At 31.8% G+C, this 19,626-nt stretch overlaps 1 protein-coding gene across 1 annotated transcript in view; it reads right to left on the bottom strand.

The window, feature by feature from the left end:
* LRRIQ1 (leucine rich repeats and IQ motif containing 1) overlaps window positions 1–19,626 on the bottom strand; it is a gene marked incomplete at both ends in the record, with an annotated part of 179,846 nt that overhangs the window by 35,988 nt on the left and 124,232 nt on the right. The window lies entirely within an intron of this gene.

Genomic DNA, 19,626 nt, shown 5'->3' with positions numbered 1-19,626 from the left:
GCAAACTCTCCTGTTTTGTTATTAAAATAGCAGTATTGGCATGTGGGCTTTTAAGAACTTATTTATTTTATTATATAAATTAATTTAATGAACTAGTGATGAGGAATTATACTGCCAGTTAATCTTTTGGAAACACTTGGTGATTTATTATTCTAGGGGGCAATAAAATTGATGATTTGATGGTTTAAAACATGATGAATATATAGGTTACAAATTTTATTTTTATTTTTTCATGTTAAGACATGTCATTTCTTCCTTTCATTTTGAAAGAAAGAATTTCAGTTGAACTGTCTTCTACTTCTCTAATTCTGTGGCATTTGACTTGTTTCTAAAATTATCTGAGTTTCACACTCTAAGACCGAGGTCACAACCTTATTTAGGGACAGGAAATAGTTATCAGGTCACCGAGTGGTCAAATGAAAAAGGATTTGAAATGCTTCAGCACTTAGTACTCAATTCATTCAAATGATTGACTTCTATGTTGTCTAAAGATTGAAGTTTCTTTACTAGAACTAGTCAGTTTATTCTTATATGATTATAGCAATTTTAAGAAAAATCTACAGTTACAAGAATAAAAACATAGAGTGAAAGAGTATAAGGGTCAGCAAAAACTTCTATGTCCACCAAAAGCAATGATCTTTGGGACATGAATAGATACTTTAATTAATAATGTATTTGAGTTCAACTCCCTTGGCAGTTGGGAGCAATACAATTAGGTAGAGAAATAAAGGGAACTGAAAAGTATTTCTTGATGCTATTCTTCTTCTAAAGTAGATTTAAATCTTGCCATGGTAATTCGGCAGCATATTTTACTGTCATACAGTATAAAGCCATATAATAATTCCTACACTCATAATGATTAACTTGAGTTTATGATAGATTCCTTTTGTTTTTATATTCACCTGAGATTAATTCAAGTAAATAATTCTATATCTGCTGATGAAACTAGGAAAAACGGAAAAGTTGGGGCAAAAAGAATCAGTTGAGTTTAGCATTATATTAGTTTCCCTAAAGTTCATAAAAATTATTGATAACCAAAATTATCATTTTTCCCAGTCTCCAAAGCATAGATTGGAAAGAATTTTATACACAGAAAAGCACATGGCTAGAAAAATTTACTTCAAACATATATGAAACATGATAGATGACAATTAACCCAAAGTGTTGCTGGACTATCTCATTTTCCAGCCTAAGAATCGAACATTACGAAAAATGCACCAAATAAAGTTGTGACATATTTGAAAATACTTTTATATGTGATCATTAAAACTTAAGAAATTGATGTTTTGTTCCACAAATGTTAAAGGCAGCAATCCTATCATTGATGGACAGAGGTTGGAAAATTAGGCACAGATTTTATTTTTAAGTTTTATTTTATAATAAGAACCCAGGCCATTAAAACTATGTAACCAAAGCTGGAGTGCATGCACTGGAAGGCCCCTGCATTCTTTTACAACTTTTCAGAGGCCGTGGTTGTGAACTGGGTTTGCACTCTGCCAGCAGAACAGACCTGACCCATGGAGAGCACTCTTTCAGATCAACACTGCCTCAGGCCTTTCTGCTTTCTCCAAGAAGTCTTACATTTCAGGCATCAAGTTGAATTTCTTCTGGAGATGATTAACCCAAACCCATGACAGATTTTTTCCAAGATATCCAACCCCTTATGTTTATTTTATCCTGGCTCTTTTTTGGATGTACTGGACACAAGTAACTTACTCATTTTACATGTTAAAGGGCTGGTGGAGAGCCATTAATTCCCTTAAAAATGAGAAAATATTTCAATGTGCAGGGCTCTATTGTGTGAGCTCACATTAGCTACATGATTTAGAATTTTAAGAAAGATGTTTCTCCTCTACTATAGAATTTTTTAAAGCATTTCATCACATTTCAAGATAGGGATCTTACACTTTTGGGGAAATGCATTCTTGTGATATATTAAAAAACACAATGTTAGAAGGATCAGTTACTGTTTCCATAAGCTTAGTTTGTAGGGGGTTTCAACTAACCTAAATCTTGGCACACACAATTTTAGTTAATAGTCAAATAAAAATATATAAAAGGGTCCATTCTCCTTTTAATTTATCAACCCTTGTCATTGTTTCTGTTCTTCAAAATTTTCTTATCACTGGTGAAATGAATTGTAAGAGGATAACTCAGGAATTTTTAAATCCTATGTGAAGTAAAATATTTTAGATTCAGAGATGACTATATGCCTTATTTTGGACATCCTCATTTTTAAATAAGAACTTTCTTTTATTCTTTGAAGAAACCCAGTGCAAAAGAATAAGGTTTTTATAGAGTTTTAAAGAACTTAGTCAAATCCCTTAAGGCCTAAGTTTCCAATTGCAATGGGATTTTTATTATTAGCATTTGAATTATTTTAAAATATTTTAAAAATTAAAATATTTCAGATATATAAATACTAATACAGATAGCAACAGTTTTCTCAATAATATGTCAACATCTATTCTAATATCAACAGAAGTACATAAAAGGAAAAACACAGTTGAATGTTGAATCTTAGTTTTAGTATAAAACTTGATAAACATGAGAAGCAATTTAAGAAAAACAAGGTATAAATTACAATTTAAAACCACATGCCAAGAATAAGAACACATTTTATAAATATGGAAGTATGTATACACACACATGCACACAAACACACACATGTGCTGATACATGAGAATGGAGACAAGTACAACTGAGATTGAAGAACACCCATAAGCTTAAGTGCATACAACGTCCCAAATACAAATAAGTCCATTTGAACATAAGCATGTCATTCATTCATAAGTGGCTATTCTGAGAAACTTTGAATTTAGCTTTGGGTGATGATTAAACATTGATTGTATAGTAAATATATTCCAGTTTCTCATGTCTAAATATTATAATAATAATGCACTTAAATTTTCAAGTAGTTTGATATAATCTTTTCTATTTAAAGGGGAAAGTCTCATGTAAAGCTTATGATCACTGGTTAAAAAAAATATGGTATATTTTAGAAAATTTCAAGGGCTAACTGCATGTCCCTATAATATTTATAAATAAATTAAAATTGTTTAAAAATTGCAAATCCTAGAATCAAAAAATAATAGAAAATCAATTCACTGATCCAGCCGAGCAATTCTAGAAGTGTTAGTTTTCTCTGTTCTTGAATAAAATTTACAAAATTTATCTTTATAAAACATATATCAATATCTGAGTCCAAATATTTTATGTCTAGGTGAGGGATAAAAACTAAGTTAATTTTTATAATTAGATTTATGACTGGAATGTTTAAAGATATCAGTTTCTTCTTTAGTTCATGCTTCAATGGGCTACCTAAGTTCAAGACCTTAAATAGGGTGAAGAAAAGAAATGACAAGGGATAGCATATAAATTGAGGGTATAGGTTAATGCCAGAAGTGTGACTGATTGATTGATTGACATCACCTTCAGGAATCTGGATTAAAGTTGCTTATTAAATTTGTCCAGATAAAATTTAGAGTAGAGTGGATAACTAACCAGAATCTCTATCTTGTGTATTCCCTCAAACATGTGCATTTATCATCACCTGGAAAATCTCTTTCCACTGTAAAATGATTGACTAAACAGAATAATAAATTTCCCTAACATGTACCCACCCCACACACATTTTAAATTTTCATTAACTTTTTACAGTTTGTAGTGACACTTTATCTTTAATAGTTATTATTCTTTTTTTCCTTTTTATTGGTGCATTATAATATATATATAACAGTGGGATTTGTTGTTACATATTTAAGCATGAACTACAATATATAACAATATAATTAAATATTTCAAAATGTATCAAGTTACTATAATCAAATTTTAAATCTCATTGCAAATGGCTACCATTTTTGATAGAAATAGCTAAAATTTATTGAACAAATCTCCAAAGAAAAATATACAACATTTACAGTTTCCTTAGAAATATTAAAAACATCAACCATAGCATGTTACCCATCTCTATTCTACCAAAAATGTTTTAAAAGCTATGGAACCTTAAAGTAAAGGGATGTAAAAGTAAAGTTTTTCAAGATCCACAACCTTAAAGCTGGTTGAGGTTTCAGTTGGAAATAATTAAATGAATTTCAAAGTTTACTAAATAGTTCTCAGGGATGGATGGGTAAGACAGTGGAACTTATAGCTTGAATGAGAACACTGAAGTTTAAGTTGGGAACAGGCCAATGTTACTTTGAGTAGGAAGGTTATTTCTGAGAATTCAAAGATGTTTTTAAAATAAAAAATGTTTATTAATTCAACAAACACTTATGGAGTTTCTAGATGAATCTAATACTATTTATAGATTCTGAGGATGGGAGGAAAGAGACGTATGATTAATATTTGCTCGCTGACCTTGTAAAGATTAATAGGTAGAAAATAGATAACAACATGTAGTCAAAAGACTTTGATACAGAGACATGGACATAGGCCCACGGGAGACTTGGTAGTATTAAGAATGACTGACAGGTGAAATGACATTTATCTGAGTCATGAAGGGTAAATGAAAGTGACACTAGAAAAGTAAGGAAGGTCATTATAGACAGGAAATAACACAAGGGTATGAAGAACAGACACATTTTGGAAAGAACAAATAGTTTATTAAAGCTGGTGATATATTGAGCTCATTTTATATAGTCAGGGAATATTTCAGGGGCTAAGGAGGAATGTCACAAGGTATTGCTAGTGGTTTTCATTATCTGTGCTTTAGTTTATGATAAAAAGGTTAAGAATAAAAATCAGTGTGATCTCAGGGCTCTGAGAATCTATACAAATGTGGGAAAATAGGGGCTTCCCAAAAGATAGATTGTAACAAAAGAATAAAATCCTTTGGGATAGTGCAAAATAATTTCAAAGAAAAATAAAAAATAAAACAAAGTAGGCTGGGAACAGTAAGTGATAAGCATTGCAGAGTGAAGACCCTGGTGTCTGTAGTAGAGGAAACAGACATTACACACTTTCAACAGCAGTGGTCTAGATGCAGAATTTATGCTTTGAAAAGACACTGCAATACAGATATAGATGATAGCATTTCCAAGACTGAGAGATGTGTGGATTTTAGAAAGGATACTACTATACTATTTCAAGGAAAGAGACATTGACTGAAATGGGATATGTGGGGTTAGTGCTTTTATTTAGGAAATGAGAATAGAATTAAATGTGATGACTTTGACTTTCATAGATAAAGCAAGTTAAGGGCTAATAATACTATGAACAGAGACCTGGAATATAAAGGATCAAATAGATATACAGAGTGAAATGAATATAATGCACTTCAGAGTAGACATGCTAGGCTTGAAAATACTTAAAAAATATCAAAGGGACAAGGATTAAAAATAGATATATGGGTGTAATTATCCATAAGCACAAGTTATAGGTGAGAATTAGGTGCTTTGTCTTTATTCTCATGTCATGACATGAAATCAGGTGTGATATGGATTTCCATGATATTTTGTTTTGCTTATTTTATGTAAGTCTCCTCAACTGGACTCAAAGACAGTTTTTAAAAGTTTTTTTCTCATCTCAGTATACCTATATTTCTCTTTGAATCTCTAGAACCTAATATGATTTCAAAAATATATGTGTATTGAGTAGAGAATAAGTCCAGAGACAAAATTCTACAAAATATAAATATTTAGGGAGCAGAAATAGGCAGAGAGATGACAAAAATGGAGTGGTGAGATAACAGGAGAACCAGAAGTGAGGTCGAATGAAGATGTAAAAAGGAAAGAGAAATCTTGGGAAGAGTAAATACTGAAGAAAGGACAAGTAGAATGAGGATGAAAAAGATGTTCCTGAATTTGGCAATCAAGAAATTAACATTGATTAGTAAAATGAATGTAGCTTGAGCAGAATGACAGGAATGTGGCCAGAGTATATACTCTAAAAAAGTTGATAACAATATTGCATATTGGCTTTATGCTATGGTCCACAAGCTAGTTTCTCACTCAGCTAAACTTCTGAAATTTTTTCTTACTTATTTGTGTCTCCTCTCTCAAGGAGAGGAGACAAATTCAATAGTGAAAAAATTGGAAGCTTGAAATGCTTTCTGAGGTATTAGAAATGCAGAATAATAGAAGGTGAGGAATAAAGACACTGATTAGACTGCTAAGAAGGTTGTCAAGGAATAAAATGGATGGGGTAGTAGAATTGCCTTTTCAGTGGCAGAGATATGGTCTTTCCATACACTGATTTAAGAGGTTATGAGGGGCAAGGGGGAGGGAAAAAAAGGGAGAGAATTGAACAATAGCAGGGGAGGTAGAGAGGGAAGATGGGAGGGGAGGGGAGGGGAGGGGGGATAGTAGGGGATAGGAAAGGTAGCAGAATACAACAGTCACTAATATGGCATTATGTAAAAATGTGAATATGTAACAGATGTAATTCTGCAATCTGTATTTGGGGTGAAAATGGGAGTTCAAAACACAATTTGAGTCAAATGTATGAAAGATGATATATCATGAGCTATGTAATGCTTTAAATAATCAATAAAAATTAAAAAAAAGAAGGTTTCACATGTGAGCATCTCATTAAAATGCAGGACTTAAATACAGAACGTTTTCAGTGTGTTAATTTTTTTTTCTGATTAAAGTAATATGTGAAGATATTGTGTAAAACAGAGGTGAGTTTATTAAAGCAACAGAAAACCTCAAAAAAAAAGAAGTTAGGGGAGATCTTTCAGATAGAAATTTAAGGAAAACAAGAAGAAAAGAGAAAGCTAACCATGGGTCCATCATGAGAGAACACTATGAGGTTAGGCAGGTTATAACATCTGCTCTAGTTTGGATGTGCTATGGTTCAGAAGAGTTCATGATTTGGAATCTTGTCCCCAGTGTTGCAATGTGAAATGTAGTACAACCTTTACTCAGTGATGCCCAGTAGGAGGTGGTTAGGTCAGTGGAGGTACTACCTTTGGAAATAATTAATGATTAATGCTGTCTCTCAAATGAGTTAGTTCCTGAAACAGTGGGTTGTTACAAAAGAAAAAGACTGGCCTTTCCTGGGTCCTTAGCTTCCTTGTTTCTATGTGATCTCTTTTGGACACATTCTCACCACTGTGAAGCCATCTGCTGTGAGGCTCTCACCAAACGCTTAATATGTGGGGAAACCATATCCAGGATTTTTAGCCTCCAAAACTTTGAGCATAAACCTATTTGCTTTATAAGTTTCTAGCTTTGGGTGTTTTGTCATAGCAAATGAAAACAAGTCAGTACAACATCTAAAGCAAGAATCAAAACTTTACACATGGAAAGGAAGTGGGGCACAAATGACCAAGGCAGAAGTAAAGAACGTTACAGGGAATTTTGGAATGATAATAGAAATAAAAAATAATGATTATACCAAGTACTAAGCAATATCTGCACTAAGCAATTATCTTACTCCTCAAAATTACTCTATAGGATAGGTATTATTCTCATTCAATTGGTAAGATGCAAGCAGAACATACTTTTGTGATCACTAATTCTTTGCTTTTTTTTTTCTCTCTATATCTCCATGCCTATTATCTTCACCTTGGTCCAAGGTACCATCTCCATACTACACTGCTGCAATGATTCTAATTAGCCTTATTATCTTCACTCTTGCTCTTTTCCTATCTGTTCTGAACACCATATGTTCCATAATCATTACCTGCAAAATCTGATTATTTCATTTTTTTGCTTAAAATATTTTAATGGCTGTTGTTCTTGGAACATAGAAAGTCAAATTCTCATTATAGATTAAAAATTACAGAATAAAATTGGTTTGTCCCTTGTGAAGTTTTACAGCTGTATCTCACTCCTTGTTCTCTGACCATACCAGTAATCTTTCAATTTCTTAAGTATCCCAGACTACCCATCTTCAAAGTCTTTCAGTAGGACCACGTCTTTATCTGGAATGCTCATTTTACACAACTTTTCCTTTTGCCTAGTCATTTTTACTCAACCTTCAAACACAGATCAGGTGTTACTTCTTTCTTCATCTCTCTGAACTAGAATTATATTGAGCTCACTTGACTTTTCCTCTGCAGAAATTTTTCAGTTGTATTATTATACACTTACATGAGTGTATCTAAATGTCAATTGCCTCCTGTTCTCTGCTTCTCTACCTTCACCTCTTGCCAAACAGTGAACTCCATTATCCATGGTGTGTATTTATTTCATTCATCACTATATTCTCATTCCCTTGTATAATGCCAAACTCAAGGTGGATATCCAATAAAGGTATAGAAATAATAGTGAAGATAAGGAATTAGGTTTCCTTCCTATATTCTGAAGGCTAGCTCTTTCTAGTGGTTTTTACATAGTTTTTTTTTTCAATTTACTCGAAGACATTATGTGGCAAATATTATTTGCTTCGGCTAACTGATGAAGAAAATCAAGGTTAGAAAGGTTAAATAACTTATCTGAAATTACACAACTTTGGGCTGGGATTCAAACTAAGTTTTATATAATTTGAAGCCAGTACATTATTCGTTGTTCCACCATTGGGGCAGAGGTGGGTAAAGATAGCGAAAAGACAAAGGAACATAAGACTCATTTAAAACAAGATAAAACAAACAAACACCCCCACCAAAAAAATCTCACGCATGAAAAGTAATTTGATTCAGAGTTAAGAAAAATAAAGTACAGTCATCCTTATGTATCTATACAGGATTCATTCCAGAATACTGCTCCACCCTTGTGGTTATCAAAATCACAGATGCTCAGTTGCTTTAAAAAGGCATAGCATTTGTATATGATACATGGACATCCTCCTGTATACTCCAGATTACTTATAATGCCTAACACAATTTAAATGTCATGTACACAGTTGTTAAACTGTATTATTTAGGGAATAATCATGATTAAAAAGTCTGTACATGTTCTAAGCTGACTAGCTAGTCATATACCTGAGAAGATGCATGATTAATATTTTTCGCCCAGATAGAGAATCACTCAATGTATTGAAACTGCATGGGAATAATTAATCACATGCTCAGTATAGTGATTCCTATGGGGAAAGAAAACATATGATCCTTATATGATTGAGGGGAAGGCATAAAAAATTATATCAGCCACTGGGATTCCCCAGAACTGATGGTTTCTCTGAATTAAAGTTATCCACACATTCACAACCCCATCTCTCGCTTCCTAACTGCGGAGTGATTAGGTCACCAGACGTGGTGCCAGGGCATCATGAAGATACCCACTACACTGGGCATCTTCATAGTTTCCTCTTCTTTATCCTTTCTTAAAGCTAAGTAAATTTATTGTTGTATGAAATCTATTGTTTCATGAATTTGTTGACTTGTGTCAACAAATATACAGTTGCTAATAAAAAGAAACAAGTGGCAAAACAGGAACAAGATTACCTTTTTCTTCCTTGTATAATTTAAAAAATCTTTTCAAATTTACTTTTTTTTTTTTTTTAAAGAGAGAGTGAGAGAGGAGAGAGAGAGAGAATTTTTTAATATTTATTTTTTAGTTCTCGGCGGACACAACATCTTTGTTGGTATGTGGTGCTGAGGATCGAACCCGGGCCGCACGCATGCCAGGCGAGCGCGCTACCACTTGAGCCACATCCCCAGCCCTCAAATTTACTTACCTCATTATTTACCTTTAATTGGTTCTTTATGTGCTATAATTAATCCTAAATTTTTGTTAGAAGGTTATATCTTCTATACATCCATGTGTTAGTTTTCTAGAGATATATCTGTAGTTAAAACCAACACTCTTTTCTAAAGACTGTATTTCTTTTCAGTATATCAGACAATCAGATTTCTTTTTCCCAGGTTTTGTGACATCTTTCAAAGATGTCCCAAATAGATGGGTTAATGTTTTTTTTTTTTTTTTCATTTTCCTAATATTTAATGGACCCTCTTCACCTGGAAGTGGGGGCTCTCAGTTATGGAAAATACTTTTGAACCCTTCCTTTGATAATTTTCTATTATTTATTAATAATAAACAACCTATTTGTTGTTATTGTTTTTCTATTTTGGGATCTTTCATTATTTATTAAGGGTGAATTTCCTTGGCCCAATCCCTTTTTTTTAAAAGTTTCCTCTCATGTTCCCTATTACATTGTATATCTGCTATTTTGTCTAGGTAACTTATTAAATACTATCTTCTATAACTTTGTCTTCTGATGAGATTTTTATTTTTTAATGCTATTGTGTTTTGATTTCCAAAGATATTTTTGGTTCTCTGGACTCTCTCTAATTAAAGCATCTTATTATCCTTGCATGGATGTAATCCTTTCTTATGTCTGTGAAAATATTCATGGCATTTCCAAAGATTTTTTTTCCCATTATAATAAAGCTTTTTCCTTCAAGTTGATTGCTAAGTTTGTAACTTTTCCCTCAATTTTTTCATGTTATAAGTTTTCTCTTAGTGCTTAAAAATCTTCATTGACATGCAAATATTGTAGAGTAGGAGTTCTATAAAACTGATGGGAAACTACAGAAGTGGGTAAAGACTGTTAATTGAGAGCTTCAACTTAAGGTGACCTACCTGAGTCCTATGTTGGATATACCTTATGTCAACAGTTAGCTGGTTCTTAGACTCATAAGAATCTCTAAAAAGACTCATCATTGCTTGCCTGGAGGGTGAAGGCATGTTGCCATGGCTTAAAAGTTCTGTGTACCAATGAAATCCATATGTTGAAGCCCTAATCCCCAAGATGATCATATTTGGAATGGAATCTCTGGAGAAATAATTTGGGTTAGATTATTCACAAAGGTGGGGCTCTCCTGGTGGGATCAGTGGCCCTGATAGAAGAGGAAGAGGTATCTCTCTTTCCTTCACTCTCCCCCTCACACCTTAGAGAATGAACCAAGGAGAAGCCAAGTGAAGGCATAACAAGAAGGCAGCTGTCTGCAAACTAGGAAGAACTTTTGTTAGGAACTGAGTTGGCTGAAACCTTGATCTTGGACTTCCCAATCTGTAAAACTGTGAGAAATAAATTTCTCATAAGATATCCAGTCAACGGTATGTTACAGAGTATGAGCTCACTCACAAACATCATTATAAATATTCTGGAGCCTTGGTGTTTAGTGTGTATACCTACATTCATTTTTCTTAGTTTTTAACAAGATGCCAGAGTCTGGTGTTACTGAGTTAAAAGAGTCTTATGTTTCTGAGTTGTGAAGTTTTGTTATTTTTCCTATTTGAAGAATTACTTTCATGAATTTTGTCAGAGTAAGGTGAACCTATTTATTAGATTTTTTAGGTTTTTTTTATGACAGTAGAATGCATTTTTATATAATCATACAAGCACAGAATATATCTTATTGTAATTAGGAACCAATTCTTATGGATATACACAATGGTAGGATTCACTGTGGTGAATAAATAAATAAGTAAATAAAAATATTTATATATATTCTCTCTCTATATATATGTCAAGTGTATATGTTTATATATACATATAAAAATGCATACATATAAATACATTCTTTGGAATAGAATATCTGTATTCTATTATGGCTGAATTTTAGGGGAAATATAGAAAATACCAACTATTTATAACTGATATAAATGAAGATGAGTTTAATAGGCTGCTCTTTCATCCTTCAAATCCCTTATCCAAATATAATTTTTAAAAACATAGTTTGTTTTATACTTCATTAGACAAAACCTCCTAATAAGATTTTATTCTGTAGAAAATTAAAAGTGATTCCAAACCTCATATTACTAAATGGAATAATGAAGCCTAGAAAATATTTTAGTGGTTTTAATTATAAGCATATTATGTGCAATTTTTAAATTCAAATGTTAACTGGGTGACAAGTGTGCTCTCGACACTGCTGTATTTGCTGTGGATATGAATAATGAACAACATTGCCATGGTTCTCCTTTCATGAAAGATATATTCTGCATAAGTGGAAACAGAATAAATAGGTAAACAGCTTGAGTCAATAAATATGATAATGGCAGATAAATGTCAAGAATGGAGCAAGGGCTGTGAGAAAGAGGAACTGAACAGAGGAAAGAATTGCTTTAGAAGGGAAGGCCCTCACACTGGAGAAGTGAAAAGTAATCAATAAAAGCCATTTGTGGAATGTGCTGAGAGCAGAATTTCTATGCAGAAAGAAGATATAGTTCAAAAGTCACATCGCTTCTCGGCCTTTTGGCTAAGATCAAGTGCAAAAGTCACAAAGAAAGGGCTTATCACAATTGAGTAATACAAAGGGGACTTGACATTTATAAGCAGGTAGGTCATAAAGTGGAGTATAACTTTTGTTCAAAGTGCAACAGGAGGCCATGGAAAGATTTTAAATATTTAGTTATTATTAAAAATATTATATTAAATTTAAAAATTAAAGAGTAATTAAAACATAGTCCTTGATCTCTCTAGGAGCCTCACGTTTTTATTTATTTTTGCTATTGAGTTTTTCCCCAGATCCTTTTCTCTCTACTAGTCAAAAAATAAAAATCAATTTTACAAAATTGATTACAAGACTTTGCTAGTTCATCTTTAATTCCTTGTAAATACAGATTTTAACTTTCAACATGGGTTCTAAAAAAAATTAAGCTTATCTCATCTCCTACATCAAAAGGTTATTGTGAGGATTTCATTAGTAATTTATATAAAACACTTGAAAAAATGCTGTGTTCAAATGGTACAGTGACAGGCAAGAATTAAAAGACTATTATTGTCACATTATATTACTTATTAAAGTTTATTTAGGATACTGTTGTCACATAGTGAGTGTTGTTCCAAACTGGAGTCAGAAGACTTTTCCTAAAGGATTAATTAAAATGACCAGAATTAGCCAAGGTGAAGAAATTTTCTGGGATACGTGGAATAGTGGGCCAAACTTGGCAAGAGAAAGCAGCATGTTCAAAGACATTATGTAAGCATCTTATAACAGATCTATTTAAGAGTAGGGTTCTTTGTGTTTTCATGTACTCATTAAAGCAACATTTATTAAGCAATGATTACGAATCAGGCCTTATGCTAAGGGCTGCAGATACAGGAAGCTTAACATTTAGTAGAAAAATAGTAATTCAACCTGTAGTATTTGCTAGAAACTGAGGTGCTGATTAAACCACATTTCATAAATCTTTGTATTCATGTCTATTTTAACTAATATAGAGTCTCTTTCAGTATAAATAAGTCTATGAGTATTTCTTCTTTATAGGATGCTTTTGGATATCCTTTGTTGGCCTGTACATACCCTGTGGCATGTATTCTGCCAGCTCTTCATACAGAGTCATTGTACATTTTTAGCAAGTACTATATACAGCTATGGAAATCCAAGACCTACTTTGAAACAATCTACATAATGTGATTCTATGCACTAAGCTGTCATTAAAAGGGAAAAAGCAGAAAAAAATGCTTGTAATCATAAAGTAAAAAATACCACAAAAGAAGATGATTTGATTAGAATGCTCTGAAGTAAAAATTATAGAAATTAAAGGTTTTTTAAATGTCTTCAGTACTTAAAATATTTTAATACAAAAATATTTGAACATCTATGACATATAAAGAACATATGGTATCTGTAAATCTTCTATTTTATAGGAGGACAAATAGGAATCATGTTAGTGATGACAGCATGACACTGGCAATTAAGAAAACCTGACTCTAAAATCAAGTAAAATTGTCCCAGAGAATAGAGAAGCTAAGACTAAACTGTCTGAGAAAGTTATTGGTCCAGACCTGATTCTTTTTTTTCCTGGCTTGTTTTCTCCAGCCAATGCCAGAAATCTGAATTTGGCACTGGCTTCAGAAGTAGCAAATTTAGAAATTTCAGTAGATGAGAAGAGGAAAGTCATTTAACTTATGTAGATAAAAACAGGACTAAATGAAGCAAAAGTAGAAAGTTTACTTAAACTGTGTGTTGAGTTCTTATATATCTGAAAATTAAAGTATTTATATTAAATGTAAGGAAAGAGAAAGAAATAACCGAAGTTATTAGTGTCATTAATGTTTTGTTTTACCTATTTTAATGATAAGTCTTTATTTTTTCTTAAGAATTTTAATTTTAAGCATATATACATTTCAGGGTTATCTAATAATCCTTGCTCTTCAGCATTTTGCATTTTGTTTTGATAAAGAACTTATCTCCATTTCCCTTCAGCCACTTACTTTCTGTATAAGCTTGGGAAAGTTACTTATTAAACTCTCAGTCATAGTTTCCTTACCTGTAAATGGTGACATTTATAAAACCTTCCTCAGAGTTTTCTAACGGACTGAATCTGAGAATATAAACAAAACTCTTAACCGAATACTTAAGAAATACATTAAATTCTACAAACTATACATAGGAAAAAATAAAGCCATATTTTTAAAATTCCTGTTGCAATGATTAAAGCTTTTGAGCAATTACTGTATACTTACTGTATGTTCCAAACATTTAGAAACATTCACAAGCATGATCTCATGTAATACTCAGAATATTCTTCAAACTAGGTACTGTTATTATCCAATTTCATAGATGCAAATCAATGCAAACAAGACATTAAATAATATCTGAAGAACACAAAGTTAACAAATGGTGGAGTCAAGATTCAAACAGTTATAACAAGTGTAGTTTATCTGTGGATGCAAAGACAGTTCAATATATGTAAATCAATAAATTTCATACATTATATTAACAAAAAGAAAAATAAAAACATGATCATCTCAATAGATACAGAGAAATAAAAATATTTGTAAAAGTTAAACATCTTAAAACTCAGAAAAGATTAGGTACAGAGGCAATGTACCTCAACACAATAAGGGCCATATGAGAAATCTGTAGCTAAATCACTGTGTAAGGTGAAATGTTGAAAGCTCTTTCTCTAAGATCAGGGAGAAAACAAGGACTCCCACTCTAGACGTACCACCGGTAATCCTAGTGAAAGCAATTAGGCAAGAGAAAAAAATAAAATGCATCTCAAAAGGAAAGGAAAATTTATTTTCTAACATCATGATCCTAAATATAGAAAGCTCCAAGACTGTCTACAAGAAAAACTATTACAGTTCCAGTGAAGTGAAACTTTAAATTAAGAAAAGCATATAAAAATCAGCATATTAAAATCAGTAGTATTTCTATACATAATAATAAACTATCCAAAAAGTAAATTAAGAGAAAAATCCCTTTTACAAGAGCAGCAACAACAAATACTCAACAAGCTTAATCACAGAAGTGAAAAACTAACAAAAGAATCAGAATAATATTCAAACAATTGGAAAGATATTCTAAGTTCAAGGTCTATAAGAATTAATTTTATGAAAATATTCATACTAACTATATCTACATATTCAATGCAATCTCCACCAAAATTCCAATGTCAATTTTCACAAAAATGGGAAAAAAATCCTTAAGTTTGTATGGAACCACAAAAGATACAAAATAGCTAAACAATCTTGAGGAAAAAGAACAAAGCTGAAGATATCATATTCCCTGACTGTAAAACATACTATGAAGTGATTATAATCAAACAGCATAAAACTGCCATAAAAACAGATATATGGATAAATGGAAAGAAAAAGAAATAAGCACAGAGATTTATATGGTCAGCTGATTTTGTCTAAGGTCCCAAGAACACTCAATAGGAAAGTGACAGTTTCCTCAATAAACTGAAACTGCAAAACTACTAAAAGAAAACATAGGAAGAAGATCCACGACTTTGGTCCAGGCAAGATTTTCAGATATGACCTCAAAGCAGAGGCAACAAAAGTAAAAACAGACAAATGGATTACATAGAATTAAAAAGCTTCTGCATACCAAATGTAACAATAATCGATATGAAGAGATACCCCCACAGAATGGGAGAAATGTCTGATAAAAGGGTTAATATGAAAAATGTCTAAGGAACTTAGACTCAATAGCAAGCAAATAACTTGACCACAAAATGAACAAGGGACCATAGCACACATTTTTCCAAGAGAGACAGGTATGGCCAACAGTTATATGAAAAATAAAACCTTTATGAAACATCATCTCACTCTAGTTGGAATGCCTATCATTAAAAATAAAGAGAGAAAGAAAGAAAAAAAGACTGAAGCTAACAAGTGTTGGCCATTATGTGAAAATAAAGGGACTGATGTGCATTGTTGGTAGGAATGTAAATTCATATAAGCCAATATGAAAAGCACTATGAAAATTCCTCAGAATCCAAAAATAGAATTATCAAATGATCCAGCAATCCTATTACTGGGCACATTTATAAAGTATGTTGAAAAATTAATTATCTATACTTCCATGTTTCAGCGTTATTCATAATAGCCAATACAATCAACAGAGGAATGGATAAAGCAAATGCATATATGTATGTGTAAATATGTATATCTATATATATGTATGTGTAGATATACATATATATCTACATATACATAACTACACAAATATATCTATATCTACTATATTTATCTATATATATCTATATATCTGTATGTCTACACATACACACATATATGTACACATACATACATACACATATGCATGTATACACACAAAATGGACTATTATTCAGCCTTAAAAAGGGAAATTCCTGTAATTTTTGGCAACAAAAATCTGATACCAGAGGATATTTTTGCTAAGTAAAATAATGTAGGCATAGAAAGACAAATACCAAATGATCTCACATATATGTGGAATCTAATACAGTTGAACTCATAGAAGTAGAGAGTAGAATGAGAGTTACCAGAGACTAGGTACAAGGGAATAAGGGAGGGAGTTGATCAAAGGGTACAAAGTTTCAAATAGGAGGAAGAGATTTTGAGATTTATTGCATAGCAGATCCACTGTAGTCAATAATGCACAGTATACTGCAAAACAACTAGGAGTAAATTTTAATTGTTTTAAAATTTAAAAAAATGATAGGCAAGCAAGGTGATAGATCTATTAAATAGCTGGATTAAATCATGCACTTTGTATACCTCTGTCAAAACATCATATTGTATCCCATAAATGCATATGATTATAATTTATCAAGAAAACAATACTATTAATAAAAGGAAATTAATATGTGACTGTGAGGAATACCAATGAAGGTGGAGTGAAATGGGCACTCCATGCACACTCTTCTGATGCTTAAACTTATAAATCTCTTGAAAAACAGTTTAATGATGTGCTACAAATATTTAAATGCGCATGCTCTGATCTGTTAATTCCACTTCTAGAAATTAATTTAATAATTAAACTGGAGCTAAAAAAGACTCAAATTGTATTACACAAACTATACCTATAAAGCTATGCTTCCTGTTACACCAGTGAAAACTAAGAAGAGTGGTAAGACAGATAAAAAAATGAAAACTAGGTAGGAGATCTTCAAGGTAATAATCAAGAAAGTGTCTGATTTGTAAGGCAATGTCATATATTGAAGCCCAAGAACAATTACAGGTGATAACAAAGGTAAACTAAGGTAGACACCTGATTGTAAAAATAACCAAATGAATTTGTTTACAAATGAATCATCAAAGTAAGCCAATGTTAAATCTGTACAGTTCCCAGTTTCTCAGTCTTATAGGAAGAACTGTCTCATCTGACACATGGAACATATATTAGGTTACACAGGTAACAAAGGTTCCTCAACCTAGATCAGGTTAAAGGTCAAAATTTTTCATGAACAAGACAGAATAATGTTATAACACACAAACTAGTAAAATGGCATTTTCCATCTATTTAATATAATTTATTTCATATAAAATATTCCTTGAATTTAACCATATTTTCCACTCTAGACAGAGACAGAGTATATCCCATCCTGCTAGAGATACTCAGAAAAATGCCACAGTAATAATCAAAGAAGTTTAGTAACATTTATTTAATTTATAAAAACCATGGAAATTTCACAGTGTCTTTTGCCAAGCGGGAAAATAAATTTTGTTTTAAATTTAATTTTTTAACATCATACAATGTTACTATAAAATAAACGGGAATTATAGAAAGCAATAGTCAAATAATACTGACATAATTTCAACAAAATCAAGGGAATTATAAGACTAGGCTGGTATATCTATCCCAAATGCAGTCAGATAATCTGAACCTACAACAAAATTTAATTGCGATTCCCCACCTTTTTTTGAAAGTCAGAAGAAGAATAGAAATTTAGTAGATTAGACAAAGGGGAATGAAGAGAATGGATGGTATAGGAAAGACAGTGGAATGAATTGGACATAACTTTCCTATGTTTATATATGAATATACCATCAGTGAAACTCCACATCATGTACAACCACAAGAATAGACTCCTAATTAGAAAAAGTTATACTATATTTATAATATGTGAAAATATACTCTACTGTCATGTGTATCTAAAAAGAAGAAATTAAAAAAAGAGAAAGAAAAAGAAGCCCAACTATTAATTTTATTTGAATGTTTTCTTAAGAAATAGGAAGTTCTTCCAATGTTTTAAAATTAGTTTGTGATGATGGTTATGTAAATGAAACTTACTGAACTATACTCCTAAATTATATTTTGTAATATGTAAATTGTACCTAAAACAGCTTATTTCAAAGTGCACCCTCTACTGGGCAGCTGGGGCAGGCTGCTAACTTGGAAGCTGTTCTCTGTGGCCTAAGAAAATGAGTATGAGCCTGGGAAGTGAGTCCAGAGCAGCAGTTAAAGATAGCATGGCTTTCAGCCTGACCAGTAATGGGTAAATTGTCTTGCCTCACTGGTCCCCTTAAAACAAAGGGCAAAAATGAACATATTAATTAGGGAAAAATTTCTTATATATAGAACTGTTTCAGCCAAGCTTATTCCTTAAAACAAAACACTAAATCCTTAAAAAAAAAAAAAACTGTGACTCACTAGATAGAAAGTCTGGTATATACATAAAGCCCATTCAGTGAAAAATGAAATGCAAGACATACTTGGGGTTTCAAAAACAAAACAATGAAACAGTAAACTAAACACATTTCACATAGGGCAAAGAAAACAAAACAAAACAAATCCTCACTCACAAAGCATATGTGGAAATGTTCCATATTCAATGGGCCACTTTTTGTCACTATTTTGACTATTACTAGTGTATCTTACATTAGAATACACTTTAATAAACATAAGCATACATATACTATTTTAGATGGCAACATCTCCTAGAACAGGAGAAAATGCAACAGAACTCATTAGGATAGATTTCTCCTTTCTGATTCTAAGATTAAAATAAATTAAATGTCTTTACTCCTAGACATTTCCTTCCTAAATCAACAATGATCCTACTTAACAGATAATACCTGTGGAGTTATTGTTTTTAGCAAAAGTTCTACTTCTCCTTTCAAAACAGTGAAATGGTGAAAACTAACAAGGAAATTATCCTAATTAAAACCTAAGCCTTATATTCATATTGGAAATATAATTTTTTATTAAAATATTAACTCATTAGCAATTCTCACAATTATATTGAGTTTTTATACCTTTAATGGACACCAAAAGTTCAAAATGTTTTCCCATAGAAAATTCTAAACAACAGCAACAATGACAAAAAATAGAATTAGAAAACAAATCTCCACATACCATAATCTATAGATTCAACAATTTTGATAATTTGGCACACTTGCTTTGTCTACCTTTCTACATATGTATTTTTTTCTGTGTACTTTCATGTAAACTCCAGCCTCCACGTCTTCTACCCCTATGGATGTTAGTGAGCATCTCTAAAAAAATAATAAATTTAGTGACTACCAAATGTTTCTTTAAATAGAAATGTATTTTCAGTCATATCATGAAGA

The sequence above is a fragment of the Spermophilus citellus genome (genome assembly GCF_964194105.1).
Source record: "Spermophilus citellus genome assembly, chromosome: 10".
Taxonomy (NCBI): domain Eukaryota; kingdom Metazoa; phylum Chordata; class Mammalia; order Rodentia; family Sciuridae; genus Spermophilus; species Spermophilus citellus.
This window is presented reverse-complemented; position numbering and strand designations above follow the sequence as displayed.